The following is a 21,267-nucleotide window of genomic DNA, read 5'->3' on the forward strand; positions in this document are numbered from 1 at the left end:
AAGTGAGATGATCGGGAGAAGACAGTCATGGCCAACTAAGTCTGTAGCAAAAGAGGATAATACAATAGGGAAAGATAAATGAGAGAAAGTGCCTGGGTGTAGGTGGTATCTCAGGATGACAGGAATGTGAGGCATCACATGATTAGCTATATTCTTGGGTGCTGAATGGACCTCTGGTTAAATAGGTTTCATGGCCTGTGATGGCTGATGTCCAGGCAGGGAGTGATGGATGCTTGATGATGCTACACACCTATGGCTCTTGTTTTGGTTTCCAAACAGCACTTAGATATAAACTGCTGAATCAATTATTTCCCATCCATCTCCAAAAAAAAAAAAAAGCACTGAGCAAGTCTCAGTTATGCTGATGACATAGCCTTTCAACAGTGAAGCATTAAACTTGTTCACATTACAACAATGTCGCAACATTTCTGAAGCCAGGAATTCATTCTAGTAATCTAGATATATTTCACAATGTCAAATCGCTTAAAAACCATCTGCACACCTGCTGGAATTTGCAAGATAGAGTGTGAATGGACAGGATCACACCTAGAAAGTCTGGTTAAGTAAGGATCAGCCAAATGCTAAATAATGTCAAGAAAAGGTAAAAGCAGAAATACAATCCAGATGGGGATTTGCCTGTCTTTTCTGTTCTTTTCCTCTCATTGGGAACAAGGAAAATTACTTTGAAGGCTACCATCATTGTAGGACAACTATATTCAGAATTTTGCAACCAGGTCCCTGTGCCCAGTAACAGGAATATATCCTGATTTAACATCATCCAAAAATAACATGATACAGAAATACATAAATACATAAAGTTTCAGGAGAAAGTTCTCTTTGTGGAAAATTGCATAACTTGGCAAACTCTGTATTTTACCTGATAAAATAATCAAGCATGTATTTAAAGGTTAAAGGCATGCCTGGCTTCTCACGGAGACCCCTGACCAGGCAGCAGATAACTCCCGTCAGGGCAATGGATGTGCCTGCATGGATGGGGAAATGTTTCTGCCCAGGAAAACCAATTGTATCAGGAGACAATTGAATTCTCCAGGATGTCAGTACGGTTTTGCTAGCAATATTAAATTCAGTGAGGACCTGCTTTGTCACAATAAGAATAAAGATGAGAGTTGTCAAGGTTCCAGTATGATAAAATATCCTGAAGGCAACCAGTCCAGCTGCAGACTAGCATTGCAACTAGTTAATGATGTTCTCCTCTTTACCACGAGGAAGCAGCACTGACGTTAAACAGACAGAGAAGACCCATGGATCTAGCAAGACCAAACAGTAATAGTCTGTAAGGGTACTGACACTTAAAATATGGTCCCTGGACAAGCAGCATCTGTATTACACAGAAGCTTACTAGAAATGCAGAACCTTGAGCCATACTCTAGACTTACCACATCAGAATATACATTTTAGGCCAGGTTCAGTGGCTCACACCTGTAATCCCAGCACTTTGGGAGGTCGAGGCAGGTGGATCATGAGGTCAAGAGATTGAGACCATCCTGGCCAACATGGTGAAACCCCATTTCTATTAAAAATACAAAAATTAGCTGGGTGTGGTGGCACGTGACTGTAATCCCAGTTACTCAGGAGGCTGAAGCAGGAGAATCACTTGAACCCGGGAAGCGGGTTGCAGTGAGGCGAGATTGTGCCACTGCACTCCAGACTGGCAATAGAGCAAGACTCTGTCTCAAAAAAAAAGGAAGTACATTTTGGCAAAGGTGATTCTTATGCACACTTAAGCTTGACAAGCACCACATTAAGGCATAGAAGACCACTCAGATTCTAGGCTCATAAATCAAAAGGGATGAATAGGGAATTCTGCCAGATAAAAAGTCAATGTGGGCTACAGACCCATGTTTACTTAACCAGACTTAACCAGACTTTCTAGACTGTTGCCTGGAGCTGTCCTGGATTCTAGCCTGGGCTTCAGTCTCTCCAGCAATTGGTTCATGTCATACCATCAGTACTTCCAGGCTGCCCAGGGTCTCATAATCTTAGTTCTCTCTTCCTGGTGCTGGACACTCACCTTCCCTCTCATTCCCTATAAGAAACTGACCTCTTTGTGATGGACTCTTACCATAGAGCAGCCCTGACCCAGCCTAGATTCTGTCCCCAGCTCTCACTCCCTTTCATCTTTGCTCTCCCCAGCCTCAGCTCTGCTGCCCAACTCCTGGCACCCCACTCAGCCCCTGGCAAGGACAGACCAAAGTACCTCTGGGACTAAACAGAGCCACTTCATGGTATGCCAAACTTAGGAATGTGTTGGAGGTTGGCAAGGACAGTTAGAGCACAGCTCACAATAATAACTAGTGTCTTAATGTCATCAAAGCGAGATCATCTAGAATTTAACAATTCACTAAAAGCAATGTGGGTTTTAGGACACACTGCAGTTCAAACTAGTGTGACATATAGAAGAATGCAGAGGGAGAGAGAGACCAGAGATAGAATAAATTCTATAAAATACCATTGACTAGAACATCACACTTCCCTTTCTTTCTTGGAAATACCAAATCAGGAGGGGTGCTACTAATATCCATCCATAATTTCCACAGAGTTCTATTTTTACTGCTGTTTTTGAAATTCATTTTAGTCAACAGTAGCCACGATTTTCTGAGGATGTTTATATGCCATGCTCTATGCTATCATTCTATATGCATTACATTAATCTTCATAACAAATTTATCATGTAACTTCAGCTTTCCAGATACAAAACTAAAGATTAAAAAGTAATTTCTTCCAGGATCCACTTACTAATTGGAGAAACATAGATGTGAACTGGAGTCTCCAGTACTAGAGCCCTTTCCCCTTCTTTTCACACACAAAATTTTTCAAACTTCTATTATTTCTTGAGAAAGAAATTAGGGCAGAGGGATAGAAACAAAGAATGAAGGACTAGAAGACATTTATCTTATATTTGCTGTTTTTAATTACATTTTTCTTAATTCTCAAAAATAACTCCCCCCCAAAAAAAGTATAACCTATCAATATAGCATTTAATATCCAAGTACTACAACCTATAGATAGAAAAGTGAAAATCAAAACACAACAGGTGTATTTATGATCTTATTTATAGTATCCTGTGTGTTTGTGACATACTCATCTCTGGTGCTTTTACTGGTTCGTGATGCAAATATACTTTCTGTGGATAAGCCAGAATAAAAAACTCAAGAATAAAGATTCAAAATCATTGGTGTTTGAACACAGTTTCCTTTTTTGTTGCTGTTTTTTTGTTTTTTGTTTTTTGTGTTTTTTTGAGATGGAGTCTCACTCTGTTGCCCAGGCTGGAGTGCAGTGGCACAATCCTGGCTCACTGCAATCTCTACCTCCTGGATTCAAGCGATTCTCCTGCTTCAGCCTCCTGAGTAGCTGGGATTACAGGCACACACCACCATGCCTAGTTAATTTTTGTATTTTTGGTAGAGACGGGGTTTCAACATGTTGGCCAGGCTGGTCTCAAACTCCTGACTTCAAGTGATCCGCCTGCCTCAACCTCCCAAAGTGCTAAGGTTGCAGGCGTGAGCCACTGCACCTGGCCTGAAAATAGTTTCTAATGATTGGACACATCCAGTTATCCAGACCCAACATTCTGATTATTTAACAAAGAGATAATAGTTTCTTTTATTGCTCCTTTATATTATAGGATGGCCTTTTGGAGATCACAATCCCAGTCAAGAAACGATTCCAAATCACAATGAGTAATCCATGATCACTGGAACTAGCAAAATAGTGACAGTTAAAAGGACAGCACACAAAGCAGCAAGGCAGAGACCTCAGCTGAACAACAGAAGCACTGTGCTTTTGATTCATTGTAAATCAGAGATCAGTTCTGTTATTCACTCATTTCAAATTAGGATAAGAGTAATGTATATGAAGTAAAGGGGGGTGCTCTATCTCTGTAACAAGGCACTCTTTTTTATTATACTTTTAAGTTCTAGGGTACATGAGCACAACGTGCAGGTTTCATACATAGGTATACATGTGCCATGTTGGTTTGCTGCACCCATCAACTCATCATTTACATTAGGAATTTCTCCTAATGCTATCCTTCCCCCAACCCCCCATCTGCCGACAGGCCCTGTGTGTGATGTTCCCCACCCTGTGTCCAAGTGATTTCATTGTTCAGTTCCCACCTATGAGTGAGAACATGCAGTGTTTGATTTTCTGTCCTTGTGATAATTTGCTCAGAATGATGGTTTCCAGCTTCATCCATGTCCCTGCAAAGTACATGAGCTCATTGACGAGGCACCCTTAATTGTGACAACTCAAATAGTATCAGATCTGAATCAGAATTTGACTAGTTTCCAACAATGACCCGATGTCCTGAAGGGGAACACATGGACCCACTTTGGGAATGCAGTGAGTCAGCCATCTGACTCGTTAGATTTTGTTCTGTGTCATTCAGCAAAAGGGAAAGCATCCTGAAGAATTACAAAGTGAAGACAGAAACACCTGCTTGATGGAATCTCCATCTGCTCTTTGAAAGGGCTTGGCTAAATCTTTAAAACACAGGGGTAAAATGTTTTAAGAGAACGTAGAATTGAAGAGGTATAAAGAAACTGGTAGTCATCTCATGTAAGTGATGGGAACACCAAGGCTCAGAGACAAATCTGAAGAGTTTTTCACGTATCCAGCTGACTAGTGGCCACATGAGGATTAAAGAGGCCTTTTGTTTTGATGTGAGCTTTTTACTCTGCTCTTCAGTGTGTGACACACTTGGTTGCTTCTCACATGTCATCAAAAGGATAGAAACTTTCACTGGATGTTCTAGAAAAGACTGAAACTTCATGGAAACTTTTTCTTCTATAAATACTTCACTCGACACATTGGACTTTGCCTGCTTAACAAAATCTTGTGAAACCTTGAACCCCAAATACTTGAAAAGATAAAATTGCTATCACACAGCAAAGGTTTTTTTGTTTGTTTGTTTGTTTTTTAAAGAACACGAGAGTTATATAACAGTTTGCTGGATGGATAAGGACTTTTCAGTGCCTTTCTCTGACATCTTCTGGAAATCTAAGTAAAGGAAAAGAATATATTGTCCACACTTAAGGTGACAGGACTTTTTCTGATACTTTTCTTCAAACAAACTGAAAATTCCAAATACAGTGACTTCTAGCTTCCTATCTCAGGTAGCAGAAATACATAAAGCAAATTATAATTTGACTGGAGATCCTTTTTTCGCATGCACCAAAGTAGAGGAATCTAAAGAAGTGTGGCCTCAGCACTGTCAGATGTTTCAAAATCCTTATGCACACAGCCACACATGTATCCAAGATTAGTTAAATACATGTGCTAAAGCAAAACTAAAACTGAAGCTTCGATTGTATCCTCAGGACATTTTTAATGCAGACATCATCACACATTATTAATTCCTAGGGCTGACTGAATTCCTTATGATGATACATTTCAGGTTCAAATTAGTATTGACTAAATTATCTATAGTTTCTGATGATGGATTACTCATTTTATTTTGAAATTTAACATTTCAAAGTAAGACAGATAATGAATTCAATTAAAATTTTATCTTCTGCTTTTTATGATGGCAGGCAAGAATAAATATATATATGTGATTATTATAACTTCACTTTAGCTCTCCAGAGAAGTTCATTGAATGCCTGAGGTTATCTGCAAAGAATATAATATGACATAACTAAGTTTTCTCTTTCCCTATTGCCTACTGCATACACATAATGCATCTTAATTCTTTGTACCACAAGCAGTTTCCTTACTCTCCAATATGTACGCAATCACGCAGTCTACCTTAAAATATTTATTCAATAATACTGCTCTACAGTGAGAATAAGAGAAAAAATGAAAAATAAAAATTTAACTGCTAAACTCGAACTGGGTGGAATATCTACAAGAAGAAATAGTGCAAACAATGAAGTTCCAGGCCATTGTTCCACCTGAAAATTCATTCAGCATTTCTCTGAGCAACTCATGGGACTAGAGGAAATCGTGGACTGATTTAACAAATGCCCTGTGAAACATGGGTTAATCCTCTGTGATGAACTGGGGTATATGAAGGCTTGCCACTGAGTTAGTAGAAGGATATGAGCTCAAATTTTATGTAAAAGTATGATATGATTTATGTCACTGAAAACTGAAAAAAAAAAAAAAAAAAAAAAACATGTGTAGACGTTCCTTCTTCCATCTTCTTAATCTCAAGTAAAAGATCACTAGCTTTTAGGATTGTTTTGACCCCACATGTCAGAAGGGAGGAAATATCATGATTAATTCATGTCATATGAATTTATTGAGCACCTACTATATAGAGTTTATTGTTGTAAATAGAAATGTTTTCGTTCACATTCTGCCCTTGCCAGAGTACTGGCTTTCAATTTGTAATTAGCATAACCAAAATAAAACTCATTTCTGCACACCTCCCTATGCACCCTCCTAACCCCTGAACATTTTTACCACTTAAAACCCACTCCTTCTTTCCCCGTTCATGAACTACTCTGATAATTTCTTGACAAGCTTTTATTCCCTTCTCTAGGCAAGTTAATATGTTTGTTTTTGAATGACTGTTTTCTATTGCTTTGGTATCTTTCCTGTATTCATTAACACTGTGTTAGTCTGCAGTGCTCATCTGGATCCCTGTCATGTCACATGGCATTTATCATTATAGTAATTCAAAATGAGAGAGGTACAGCAAAGTGGTTGGGACCAATTATGGATCCAAACTGCCTAGGCCTTTTCATTTACTCTGGGACCTTGGGCAATTTACTTAGCCATACTGTCCCTTAGTCCTCTTACAATAAATTGGGAAAATGGTAATATCTATTTTGGAGAGAATTCATACATGCAAAGTTGTTAATTGTTTTATTTCTAGCCAAGATGCATCAGGGCAGCTAAAAGCTATACCTCACACCGATTAAGAGTAAATACACTAAGCAAGCTACCTAAAGACTCTAAAAAAATAAGTTAAACAGGAAAATTGTTGAAAGGAGTTAAAATTTGGAGAAGTTAACCTTAATACAGTGAATTTTTCATTTTCCTTCTTTGTTTTCTCATGGTTTTGATCAAAGAACAGTCCCCATTCTTTGACATGAACCACAAAATAATAAAAAATTGAAATCATATAAAGTTTTTAAAACACAATGGTATTTAACTAGAATTCAATAACAAAATATACCTGGAAAATACAAACATTTGGGAACTGGGAAACACACTTATATATCAGATTGTTGGATGCAGCTAACATGGTGCTCATAGAAAAATATAGAGTGCTAACATTAGAAAATAATTTTCAAATAAATGAGCTAAGCTTTGAAAATTTAAAATAGAGAAAATCTATGAAATCAACAATTAATTGTTTGAAAAGGTTAATTGATAAACCTCTACCTGGAATGACAAAGAAAGCAGAAAATATGTAAATTACCAGTATTGAGAATGGAAGAGAGGATATCGATGTTGCATGAAGTCAGGGACCCTGAATGGAGGGACCAGCTGAAGCCATGGCAGAAGAACATAAATTGTGAAGATTTCATGGACATTTATTAGTTCCCCAAATTAATACTTTTACAATGTCTTCTGCCTGTCTTTACTGCAATCTCTGAACATAAATTATAAAGATTTCATGGACACTTATCACTTCCCCAATCAATACTCTTGTGATTTCCTATGCCTGCCTTTACTTTAATCTCTTAATCCCAACATCTTCATAAGCTGAGGATGAATGTTGCCTCAGGACCCTGTGATGATTGCATTAACTGCACAAATTGTTTGTAGAACATGTGTGCTTGAACAATATGAAATCTGGGCACCTTAAGAACAGGATAATGGCAATTTTCAGGGAACAAGAGAGATAACCTTAAAGTCTGGCTGCCTGTGGGCTGGGCAAGACAGAGCCATATTTCTCTTATTACTGAAAACGGGTAAGAGAAGTATTGCTGAATTCTTTCCCCAGTAAGGAATTTTAATAATTAACAGCCCTGGGAAAATAATGCATTCCCAGAGGAGGCCTCTGAAATGGCAGCTCTGGGGGTGTCTGTCTTATGCAGATGTAGATAGGGATGAAACATGCCCTAATCTCCTGCAGTGCCCCCAGGCTTGCTAAGATTAGGAAATTCCAGTCTGGCAAACTCTAGTCAGACTGGTTCTCTGCTCTTGAACCTTGTTTATCAATGACAATGCGTGCACAGCTGGACAGGGAAGTTCATTAGTGATTCTAGTTTTGCCCTGACCTTGTGATCTCACCCTGACCTCCTGCCTTGAGATCTTTTACTGCCCTTAAAGCATGTGATCTCTGTGACCCACACCCTATTCATATACTCTCTCCCCTTTTGAAAATCACTAATGAAAACTTGCTGGTTTTACAGCTCAGGGGGCATCATGGAACCTGCCAACATGTGATGTCTCCCCTGGACACCCAGCTTTAAAATTTCTCTCTTTTGTACTCTTTCCCTTTATTTCTCAGACCAGCCGACACTTAGGGAAAATAGAAAAGGACCCACATTGACTATCGGGGGTAGGTTCCCCCAATAATCATATAGACCATAAACATTAATATGATAAGGAGATATTCTGATATTATGAAGGTAAACAAAAAAACAGATAAAATTGACCAATTAATTAAATGACACAACCAAATTTCACTCAAGAAGAAATAGGTAACCTGAATAATTCTATGCCTTTCATAGAAATTGAATTTGTAGTTAAAAGCTACAAAGAAAACTGACAGACCAGATCCTTAATCAGATAATGGGCATAGTGAATGATAAAATCCTTAATTATTTGCCCATAAAAATGAGAATAAGACAAGGATGTTCACTTTAATCTCTCCTGTGTACATCGGAGGTATGATGCCTATGCAATAAGGGTAACAAAAGAACAAAATAAAAGACATACAGATTGAAAAGCAAAAAAATAAAGCCATCACTGTTTGCAGACAACATAACTGTTTACATAGAAATTCCAAAATTTTCTAGAAAAGAAAGTTAGATAAGTGAGTTTATTATATACTATTTTAATTTTCAATTATACCAAAATAAAACTAGGAGGGGGAGAATGAAGTACTTATATATCCTGCAAATGTTGATGAATGCTGAAAACATTATACTATGTGAAAGAACCATATACTGTATAATTATATTCATGTAAAATGTTCAGAGGAGATAAGTCTATAGAGACAAAAGGTAGATTAGTGGTTACTAGAGCTGGGGAAGTTGGAGCAAAATTGAGGTGATGGCTTTAGGGGCATAAGGTTTCTTTTTGAAAAAATAAAAATGTTCCAATATTGATTGTAGTGATGGTTTCACATACAATTCTGTGAATATACAGTTTAAACAATTTTTGTATTTAAAATGTTTATGGGTACATTGTAGGTATAAATGTTTATGAGGTATCAAAACCTCATTATTTCATGATGTGAAATAATCACATCATGGTGAATGTGACATCCATCCCCTCAATCAATTATCCTTTGTGTTACAAATAATTCAATTACACTATTTTAGTTATTTTAATATATACAGTTATTATCAACCATAGTCAGTCACTCTATTATGCTATCAAATAGTAGGTCTTATTCATTCTTTCTAATTATTTTCATAAACATTAGCCATCCTCACCTGCCCCTAAGAATACTACTATTCCTAGATTACTGATAACCATACTTCTACCTTCTAAGTCCATGAGTTCAATTGTTTTGATTTTTAGATCACACAAATAAGGGAGAACATATATTTGTCTTTCTGAGGTTGCCTGATTTCACTTAACACAATTATCTCCAGTTCTATCCATGTTGTTGCAAATGAGTGGATCTCATTCTTTTTTTATGGCTGAAGGGTATTCCATTGTGTATATGTACCACATTTTCTTTATCCATTCATCTGTTTATGGACACTTAGGATGCTTCCAACTATTGTAAACAGTGCTACAACAAACATGGGAATGCAGATATCTCTTCTATATACTGTTTTTCTTTCTTGTGGGTATATACCCAGCAGTGAGATTGCTGGATCATATGGTAGCTATATATTTAGTCTCTTGAGGAAACAGGGAAACATCAAACTGTTTTTCATAGTGATTGTACTAGCTTACATTTCCTCCAGCAGTGTATGAGGGTTCCCTTTCTCCACATTCTGGCCAGCATTTGTTATTTCCTGTCTTTTGGATAAAAAGCATTTTAACTGCGGTGAAATGATATATCATTGCAGTTTTGGTTTGCATTTCTCTTATGATAAGTGATGTTGAGCACCTTTTCATATACTTGTTTGCTATTTGTGTGTCTTCTTTTGAGAAATGTCTATTCAAATATTTAGTCCATTTTTGATAGGATTGTTAGATTTTTTTCTGTAGAGTTGTTTCAGATCCTTATGTATTCAGATTATTAACCCCTTGTCTGATAGGAAGTATGCAAATATTTTCTCCCATTCTGTGAATTGTCTCTTCATATTGTAGACTGTTTCCATTGCTGCACAGAAGCTTTTTAACTTGATGTGATCCCATTTGTCCATTTTTACTTTGGTTGTCTATGCTTGTGGAGTACTGCTCAAGAAATATTGCCCAGACCAATGTCCTGGAGAGTCCCAATGTTTTCTTATAGTAGTTTCATAGTTTGAGGTCTTAGATGTAAATCTTTAATTCATTTTTATTTGTATATGGTGACAGATAGGTATCTAGCTCCATTCTTCTGCTTATGAATATACAGTTTTTCCAGCCTCATTTATTGAAAATACTGTCTTTTTCACAGTGTACGTTCTTGACACGTTTGTCAAAACTGAGTTCACTGTAGGTGTGTGGCTTTGTTTTTGGGCTCTCTATTCTGTTTCATTGGTCTACGTGTCTGTTTTTATGCCAGTACCATGCTGTTTTTTACTATAGCCTTTATATTACTATAGCTGTTATATTACTATAGCCTTGTAATATAACTTGAAGTCAGGTAATGTGATTCCTCCAGTTTTGCTCTTTATGTTCTTCATATAGAATATAAAATATAAAGAACATAAAATGTCATTCAGTTTTGTTATTTGTATAGAATCTGTGTGCTATAATCTATAAATATTGATGAGAGAAATAAATAAGATATATTTAAATAGATAGATAGACTGTGCTCATGGATTAGAAGACGCGTTATTGGTAAAAGGTCAGTTTTGCCCAAACTGATCTATAGATGATTGAATATAAATAAATCAAAATCCAAGCAAGAATATTAGTAGATATCAAGAAAAAGCTAATTCTAAACTATATATGGAAAGGCAAACAATGAATAGCAAAGTTTTGAGAAAGCAGAACAAAATCAGAGAACTCAAACTACTTAATTTAAAAAATAACAAGACCTTGGAAGAAGAATAGTTACAGAATAATAAGACAGAGACAATACATGCTTACATAATCAATTATTTTTCTACAGATTCAAGGGCAATTCAATGAATAGAAAAAATAATTATTTCAATAAATAGTGTAACAATTGAATGCCTATGTGCAAAGAAACAAAAAAGAACACATTTCAGACCTTATACAATTAACTCACTATTAATAATCTGATTACAAAACCTAAAACTATAAAGCTTATACAGAAAAATATAGGAGAAAATCCTATAGACCTTGGTGAAGATTTGTTAATATAACAGAAAACATAATACAATCCATAAAAGAAAATCATTTGTAAAGTTGACTTTATTGAAGTTAAAAACTTCCACTCTGTGAAATACACTGTTGAGAAAATGAAAAGACAAGCTACACATTGGAAAAAATATCTGCAAAACTTATATGCGATCAGGAATTTCAATATGGAATATTTAATGACCTTTTAGAACTCTATAAGGAACAAAAATATTCACTAAAAACAATGGACAAATAATTTAAATAGACACTAAAACATATAAGATATACTAATGGTAAATAAGCACATGGAAAAAATGTTGTGTCATTAGTCATTAAGAATATATAAATTAAAATCACAGAGAACTATCACTACATACATATTAGAATAACTATAAATCATTCTAGAAGACTGACAATACCAATCTCTGGTAAGGGTGTTGACCAACTAGATCTCTCATACACTGCAAGTGGGAACACAAAATTGTATAGTTACTTTAGGAAAATACCTGGTAGCTCTTTTTTAGTTTTAGTTTCTGTTTATTAAAGACAGTGTTTCACTATGTTAACCAGGCTGGTCTCAAACTTCTGAGCTCAAGCAATCCTCCCACCTTGGCCTCCAAAAGTGCTGGGATTCCGGGTGTGAGCTACCATACCTGCCCCAGTCTGGTAGTTTCTTATAAAATTAAATACACACCTACAACATGACTCAGCAATCTAACTTCTAGGTGTCTAGTCAAGAGAAATGAAATCTTTGATTACTCAAAAACCTGGATGCAGATGCTTTTAGTGGTTTTTAAGAAGCAACTAAAAATCCAAAACAATCCCAAAGATCTTCAAATAGTAAAAGGACAATTACAAGGTAATAAACCCGTACAATAAAATAAAAAGGAATAAAGAGACAAACGGGTGAATGTCAAGCACAATATGGTAAGTAAAAAGTGGCCAGCTCAAAAGGCTGTGTAACGTATAATTCTATTTTAATGGCATAAATACAAAAGACAGAATTAAAGGTATAGAAAAAGTCCAGTAAGTAAGCAAAAGAATTTGACCATAAATGAACAGGAAGAGGGAAGTTTTGTGGGATAATATTAAGTGTTCTGTGTCTTGATTGTGGTGGTGACTGCATAAATGTGTGCATTTGTCAAAACTCAAAGAACTGTATGCAAAAGGTGAAAATTTTACTGTATGTAAATTTTTAAACAGTGAATAAAAATAAAAAGTATTTTAGAAGGGGTCATTAAATATTATGGTATTATTTATTTTACTTATATTTATTATTAATATGGCCAGGAGAGTGGGAAATGGCCTAAGAGAGGAACAATTTGAAACCTTTGATAATAACAAACGTGAAATCAATGAAAAGATTTGCAGGAATAAAAAAAGTAGCAAATAGAAATCCTTTTGACAAGGCAGTAAGGATAAAACTGGGACAGAAATATTCACTCATCTATAAAGGAGCCAACAGTTGCCACAATTTAATTGATATGCTTCAATTTGATCTGAATACACATCAATAAAAAAGAGGCTCCCTTGGGTTTGGTGTGGCTGATAGAAAAATGGTAGAACCGGTTTCTGTGGAGGAACAGTTCTCAGCGTCATGTGTATATCCAAGTCATAAATCAGGGAGAAATACTCAAAATAAGTTTAGTCCACAAGGAAATTGATGCAGGCAGGTGTCCTGGGAATTAAGACACTTAGCTCACCGTGCTGCAGAGCCTGGCTCCTGACTTTGAGGAAAACAGTAACAAAAATTAAGGACTCATTCAAAAAGCCAACCTGACTCAGACAACTGATATGGCTGCAGCCTGGTGATCATGGCATAATTCATCCCACCAGTAACCTAGAAAGCAGTGTGGAAGGAAGCTGCAAGCTTTGCCAGTGGGACACTCCCTTGGTGTTTTTCTTTTTGTTTGTTTGTTAGTAAAGGTTGAGGGTAGAGTAGAGGATAGAAGGAAAGACGCATTAACATATTATGTGGCTTGACTTCCACTGGCTGTATTTCAGGCTCAGTTTTCACAGATACGGATCAAAGGACAGTGCCTGAAAACAAACAAATAAAAACAAAACAAAGGTGATAAGATCATTATCTCAGGAAATACCTAGGACAGTTTCATGGAGACAATTATTTTTATAAGAATTTAATAAATTTTTGCATCAAAAACATGAGGGTCGATAAAAGGAAGGAAGAGGAGGAAGAATGAAATGAAGAAGGAAGGAGGAAGAATGGGAAAGAAAAACAGGGAAGAGAATATTGACAATGGAAGATATTAAAAAACGTGAGTAAAGACAAAAATGTAGTAATGTGGAATATACACAAATAATAGCAAACTGGCCAATCTGATGGTAGCAGTACATGCAGAAGCAGCACATTTTCAGATGGGTGATTATTCAGTCTGACTAGAATCTCTACTATCAATGAATGAAAAAAGTCACAGAAAAGTGTAATTTCTCTTACTCTAGATGTTAGATACGAGGTTTGTAAACCAGAGAATAGGACAATTTGGGCTGTTTGCACCCTAGCACTGTTAGTTCATAGCTTCACTCAATCAAATATTAATTGAGCATCTATCAAGCTTAGCAGCATGCAAAGTGTTGTAATTCAGAAATTATATGTTACTATGCCTCTAACTGGAGTTTAAATCTGGATAGCAGAATCTAGAACATCTGCAAGAAAAAATAGTTTTAATAAAAGGATAAATGAATGTGCCTTTAAGTCTTTGCCTCCAGTGTACAGAATCAATAAGCACTTTCTCAATGTTTTGTATTTGCAATATTGTCTTAGATATATGTTCTTAAAGTTAGCCTCCTTGCTTTTTCAGCTTCCTTCCCTTCCTTTCTAGAACTTACTATATCTAGATACGCTACTATATACCAGTCAATGTGTCAGTTAAGAGAGCAACAAGACAGAAACAATGTTGAAAAACAGAATTTGCAAATCCCATTTTAGAGAAGAGCTAACCGAGATTAAGAATAGTTACAAAATTTGTTCAGGGTCACACTAGAAACAAGTAAAGCAGCTGGGATTTAACCCAGGCTTCAAAATTCACAACGATTGCTTTTATCCTGAGAAAAATATAATCTCTAAAAACTATAATTTACAGATTACAAGACTCCTCATTTGGTTTGGAAAATTCCTCCTGAAAAAGGAAACAGTAAAGTTCAGTTTGGTGTCAAACAACACGCTCCCCAGAGGCCAACTAATTTTCAGATGGGTGATTATTCAATCCGGCTGGAATATGATGTTTTTCTTCCTACATTTATGCTTCAATGTTGGTCTATTTTCTTTCTTTTCTTTTTTTAAGAATCCATTTTCAATTAAGATTTCTAATTAGATTCCATGTTTGAGACACATCTCTAGTAGAAAGCAAATGGCAAGAGTAGTAATTAAAAAGCAGCTGTCTCTTGTCTTTCTGGAACGAAACAAGCCATTTTGTCTGTAAGTTATGAAATCCTAGGAAATTCTGTGATGTTTGTCTCAGTTTTTAATAACAGTCAACTTAATTGGAAGATGCTGAATTGGTCTAAAAAAGTCGATGCCCTTTCTAACACATATGCTGAAAATGTCTCTGCTAGAATAAGCATAAATCCACTCTGGGTTTTTCAGACTTTCAGTGCTGCAAAGACAAAATTTCCACATTTTATATAAAATCAAATCATTGGCCCAGCATGATAGCTAACACTTATAATCCCAGCACTTTGGCAGGCCAAGATGGGCTGATCATTTGAGCTCAGGGGTTCACGACAAGAATGGAAACATGCCAAAACCCCATCTCTACAAAAAAATTAGACGGCATGGTGGTGCATTCCTGTAGTCCCAGCTACTGAGAGAGGCTGAAGTGGGAAGATCAGCTGATCCTGGGAGGTGAAAGCTGCAGTGACCCATGACTGTGCCACTGCAATCCAGCCTGAGTGACAAGAGTGAGACCCTGAGTGACAGAGTGAGATTCATGGAACATAGCTATTTCTTAAAGATCAAATCATTCTTTAAAGTACTAAAGTAGGCATTACCCCAAGTCATTTGCCTTACTTCAGGACTTTTTCAGGAGCCTGCATTATAAAACTTTATAAATCAAAGAGAATAAGCATTTTCGAAGGAAAGAAATATGATTCAGATTAACTGAGATGCAAACAGTTATTTGTGTAGCTTTTCTCTGTTTGGTTTAAGAGAACCAATATTACTAATGCTAGTGTTGAAAATTATTTAGGAAGCTTTTACTCCAGTTGTTCTTGATACCTGAGGCTATATTTTCACATGTAAAGTATAGTCAGGATTTGAGGCAATTAGCCATATAATTAAGGTCAAGAAAAATCTTCAGCTGGAAAAAAAATAAACCAATAAAGCACATAGATTTTTTCTGGCTTGCATTATCTAGATTCTAGAAAATTATCTAATACAGTTTAATGCACATAGCCATAAAATAGGTCAAGTTCCCTAAAAGCAGGCCAGTCTCAGGTACAAAAGAAATCTCTTAAAATGCATATTCCCAAGAGGTAAACTTTTGAAAGATTTCCCAATATAATCCTGGAAATGACTTCAGGAAATAATAAGTTAAATAATAGTACAAACACACACACACACACACACACACCCATGTCGGGGTAAGGTGAGGTCAGGTGACAGACTCGAAAGCATCTATATACAGGGAACCAGGAGAGAAAACCAAATGACATCACACAGAAATGCAAGCAGAGCAAGTCCAAAGGCATCTTACGATGGATATTAAGGACCTATGGGGCTGGGCTTTTCATCTTATTTTCAGCCCAGCTTCATTTATATCTGTCTTCCTTTCTGTGACTTTACTGTAGCCACACTATTCTTCTTTTAATTATTTTCTTTCTTTTTTTCTTCATTTATTTTCTTTATTCCATGCTGTTCCATCTATCTGGGACTCTTTATTCTCATACTTTAGGTCTCAGTTTAATGTCATCTTCCAGAGAAATAGCCTCTGTCTACCCAATCCACAGTAAATTCTTTACTTGTCTCCCAATATTTTATCCCATAGAATTCTGTTATTTTACATCATAGCACTTACCACCGCTTTTACTTATATATTGATATCTCCTGAATCTCCTCTACTGGAATGTAAGTACCGCCTGATTTGTCCAATTCTAGAAAATCGCCTAACAGATGAGTGTTTCCCAAATAACAAAACCTTAGTGCATATGCATTGATTTGATAAGTAATAACATTATTTTTTAAAATTTCTTCACATTTCTGCCTACGGTAGGCCTGGCCTAACTAAAACCCTCAAAATTAGTTTAATGTATTTATAGAAATTAATTTATCTATAAAATTATGGCCACTCATCTATAACATGCAGTCACACATATGCTAAAACACTTAACTGGCATTATTGTAAAACATTTGGTTAATAAGTTTGAATTGATCATCAGTTGAAATGAATATAATGTGTTAATGTTATATGTTAAGAATGACTCTTGTACCTGATTTATGGTGTTTCCCTTGACAGAATTGCTCTTCGATTATTGTTTTGCTGGTTTCAAGGCTCTGCAAAAAACAAAAGGAAAAAAAAAGTCAGGATTGAGTGTTTACTGGACATCTTCTTACTAAAGCACCCATAGGTAAAGTGTTCAATATATATGCTTATAGTACCCATCATTTAAACTTGGGGAGTTATCATCATCACAAGATTCATGGAACATAGCTATTTCTTATTTCTATCCCAAATTAGTCAGCTTTATTCAGCTCGTAGAGCTCCTCTAGAATAAATTATAGCTGATCCTTGTTTGCTGCTTAAGTGTGCCAAGTACTATCCTATGCCAGGCACTATTTTAAGTTACATGGATTAACTCATTTATTCCTCATAACTACTCAGCAAGAAAGGGTTAACTCAGCAGGCCTGAGTTACTCAAACTCTGCCCATCACAAAGAAAGGTGAATCTTCAGGTCTGGCCTTCAGTTAGCTTCTCGGAGATAACCTCTGAACTCCTGGAAGAGTCTACCTGGTAAGAGTGTTTTGTATGCATGAGGCCTTAGGCTATGCTGTTTCAGTTGGACCAGATAAATTTATTCTAAAATGTGATTTATGATGAACATTTATTTTTGCTTGTGGGAAGGGGGTCTGGTGTCTGAATCATCCAATGCTGCATGCTTATGTGAGTGATATCTAATAGAACTCTAGAAACCAAAGCTTAACTGAGCTTCTCTGGTTTACCACACTTCATGGGTTACATATCATTTTGCTGGCAGCTTTAATCACATCTCCATGTGACTCCACTGGGAGAGGATACCTGGGAGTTTGTTCCCGGACTTTGCATCATGAACCTTTTCTCTTTGCTGTTCTTAATTTGTATACTTTCACTATAAGAAAGCATGACTATGATTATACAGCTTTTCTCTATCTTAGATGATATGGTTTGGCTGTGTCCCCATCCAAATCTCATCATGAATTACAGTTCCCATAATCTCCACATGTTGTGGGAGGGACCTGGTGGGAGGTAATTGAATCATGGGGGTGGTTTCCTAGTGCTGCTGTTCTCATGATAGTGAGTGAGTTCTCACAAGATCTTATGGTTTTATAAGGGGATTTTCCCCCTTTTGCTCTGCATTTCTACTTGCTGCCACCATGTAAAGGACATGTTTGCTTCCCCTTCCATCATAATTGTAAGTTTCCTGAGGCCTCCCCAGCCCTGAAGAACTGTGACTCAATTAAACTTCTTTCCTTTATAAATTACCCAGTCTCAGGTATGTCTTTATTAGCAGTATGATAACAGATTGATACATTAGTAAATCATCAAGCCTAAAGGTAGTCTTGAGGACCCCCAATACAAGCACCCTATGAGGGAGGTACCATTATTACATAGAGAGAATTTGGCAAAGACAGGTGAAGTAATTCAGTCAGAGTGCCACAGGCAAAGGGTAGTATTTGAATTTAAAACCACTGATCTCCCAAAGTGCACTTTGGGAGGCCGAGACTGGCGGATCACGAGGTCAGGAGATTGAGACCATCCTGGCTAACACGGTGAAACCCCGTCTCTACTAAAAAATACAAAAAAACTAGCCAGGCATGGTGGCGGGCGCCTGTAGTCCCAGCTACATGGGAGGCTGAGGCAGGAGAATTGCGTAAACCCGGGAGGCGGAGCTTGCAGTGAGCTGAGATCCCGCCACTGCACTCCAGCCTGAGCGACAGAGCGAGACGACTCCGTCTCAAAAAAAAAAAAAAAAAAAAAAAAAAAAAAAAACCCACTGATCTAGTTCCAGACTTTGGGCATTTTACCACTATATATCATGCTATAAATAAATAAATTTACTATTATATCTAATTCAATAAGTGTATAAAAAAAGTTACCTGGTTCTTTTTTCTATTTTATTATCAGGAACAGTTTTCAAATTGTAAATTTACTATCAGTTGCCAAGATTTCATACTATTTGGTCAAAAGATGTAGTAACTCATTGGATTAATGTTGTTGTTTCACCATTGTACATTATTTGAAAGAAACTTTCCCCTAGTAATGTCAATAATGCAGATGAGACATACAATTTTCTCATTCACATTATCATATATCTCTCATCATTCTGTATTGTTTTCAATATAAGAAGGTGAAACTACAAAGAATAAGCTTTAAATTATACCAGGCCTCCTTTAATTTGGGGAAAACAAAATATTCCAATTTTTCTTAAGTTTTCTCATTTTTTGAGCCTGGTAGACCCAGAGTTGCTTTTAAGATAAGTGTTAAGAAAAAACACATGTTTCATAATAAGAGAAATCATGAAACTGATCACTTAGTTGCAACAAAAGAAAATACAAACCATCTATTACTAAACTCAAAACAGAAAATAATATAGAAAAGTCACATGTTTGCTATATCAAACTTCCATCAGGTAGACTTTACAAGACACTTTGGTCAAAGTTTTGTGGTCCTTAAGTGTCTGAGATAGGAGTTTTATTTCAACACTTGAACAACATCATAATTTATCTTTTATATTTTTCAAACCCACCCAAAGCTAAGCATTGTGCTCTGTGGTATAGAGTAGATGGCAGTGTCCTGTCCTTATTAATAGAACAGACTGCACATCTCTTCTGGATGTTTTAGCTGACATCACTTCTGCAAAGGTGATGAGTTTAACTTGCAAATAAAATAAGAACACACAGAGGCCAACATAGTCTCATATAGTCCATAGTGTCCAAATAAGCCCTTGAATAATTTTTTTAAATACCAGTAATGCATACAGAAGAAGGGTAACACTTTATATAGCAATGAATAAATACATCAAATACAAACTGGATAGCTGTGCAAGTCCAAAGGACAAAAGTTTATGATGCAGAAAGGTCAACTGTCTTATGTGAGTCTGAGTCTTTCAGACTTTTTTTTGTTCCCATTATGGAGTCATTCATTACTTGTCAGCTCCCATCACGTAGCAAGATCCAATATTTACTAAAACCCACTGAAGTGTGTAGTCACCTTAAATACACATCCCACAGAGTTAATGCAAATAAGGCCTTATTTAACATTTATCATTATCTTCATGATAAATGACCAAATAGGATATTTTATTTAATTAGGACATAAAAGTTTTCTTTCAGTAGAAAATTCAAACTTCTATGTTAAACAACTTCTGAGTGTCAAACTGAATTGAACATTATTGTTTAGAATTAAAATGCAGAATATTGAAAAAAATTGAGGTGGCCTCCTATTGTGCTTCCACCTTATTCTATGTAGGTTAGTGCCTTCTTTGGTCCCTGTATCCATTCTTTTTGTGGCCCTTGATATGGGGTTTGGATGTTTGTCGATTCCAAATCTCAGGCTGAAATGTGATTCCTAACATTGGAGGTGAGGCCTAGTGGAAGGTGACTGGATCCTGGGGGAGGATCCCTCATGAATGGCTTAGCAACGTCCCCTTGGTGATAAGTGAGTTCTCACTCCAAGTTCACGTGATATTTGGTTGTTTAAACGAGTGTGACACCTCCTCCCCACCTTGTTCCCTCTCTCACCATCTACGTGCCTGCTTCTCCTTTGCCTTCCACCATAATTGGAAGCTTTCTGAGGCCTCACGAGAAGCAAATCCTGTCACCACACTTCCTATGGAATCTACAGAACTGTGAATCAAATCTCTTTCATTTACAAATTACCTAGCCTCAGATATTCCTTTATGGCAATGCAAAAGCAAACTAAGACAGAAAATTGGTACTGAGGAATGGGCTGTTGCTATAAAGGTTCCAGAAAATATGGAAGCAGCTTTGGAAGTGGATAATGGGCAGAGGCTGAAAGAGTTTGGAAGGCTCACAAGAAGCAGGAAGATGAGGAAAAACTTGGAACTTCTTAGAGACTGGTTAAATGGTTGTGATGAAAATGCTGACAGAGATACAGACATTGATGTCCAGGCTAAAGAGATCTCAGGTGAAAATGGGAAACTTATTGGGAACCAGAATAAAGGTCACCCTTCTTATTCCCTAACAAAGAACTTGGCTGCATTCTGTCCAAGTCCTAGGAATCTGTGGAAATTTGAATTTAAGACTGATGACTTAGGGTATCTGGCAGAAGAAATTTCTAAGCAGCAAAGCATTCAATATGTGATCTGGCTGTTTCTAACAACCTAAATGAGATACAAGGGCAAATAAATGACTTAAAATTAGAATTTACAATTAAAAGGGAAGCAGTAAAAGTAAAGTAAAAGTTTGAAAAATTTGCAGCCTGGCCATGTGGCAGAGAAAAAGCATTTTCGGAAAAGGAATTCAAGCAAGCTGC

At 36.5% G+C, this 21,267-nt stretch overlaps 1 protein-coding gene across 4 annotated transcripts in view; it reads right to left on the bottom strand.

Annotated features, from left to right (window-relative positions):
* The window catches only part of INPP4B (inositol polyphosphate-4-phosphatase type II B), an 807,120-nt gene that overhangs the window by 399,504 nt on the left and 386,349 nt on the right, over window positions 1-21,267 (bottom strand). For all 4 annotated transcript variants that reach the window (XM_025386323.1, XM_025386324.1, XM_025386325.1 and 1 more), the window contains one exon: window positions 17,005-17,068. The gene's annotated coding sequence lies outside the window, so the exon portion shown is untranslated. The remainder of the gene's footprint in view (window positions 1-17,004; window positions 17,069-21,267) is intronic.

The sequence above is a fragment of the Theropithecus gelada genome, chromosome 5 (assembly GCF_003255815.1).
Source record: "Theropithecus gelada isolate Dixy chromosome 5, Tgel_1.0, whole genome shotgun sequence".
NCBI classification, from domain to species: Eukaryota; Metazoa; Chordata; class Mammalia; order Primates; family Cercopithecidae; genus Theropithecus; species Theropithecus gelada.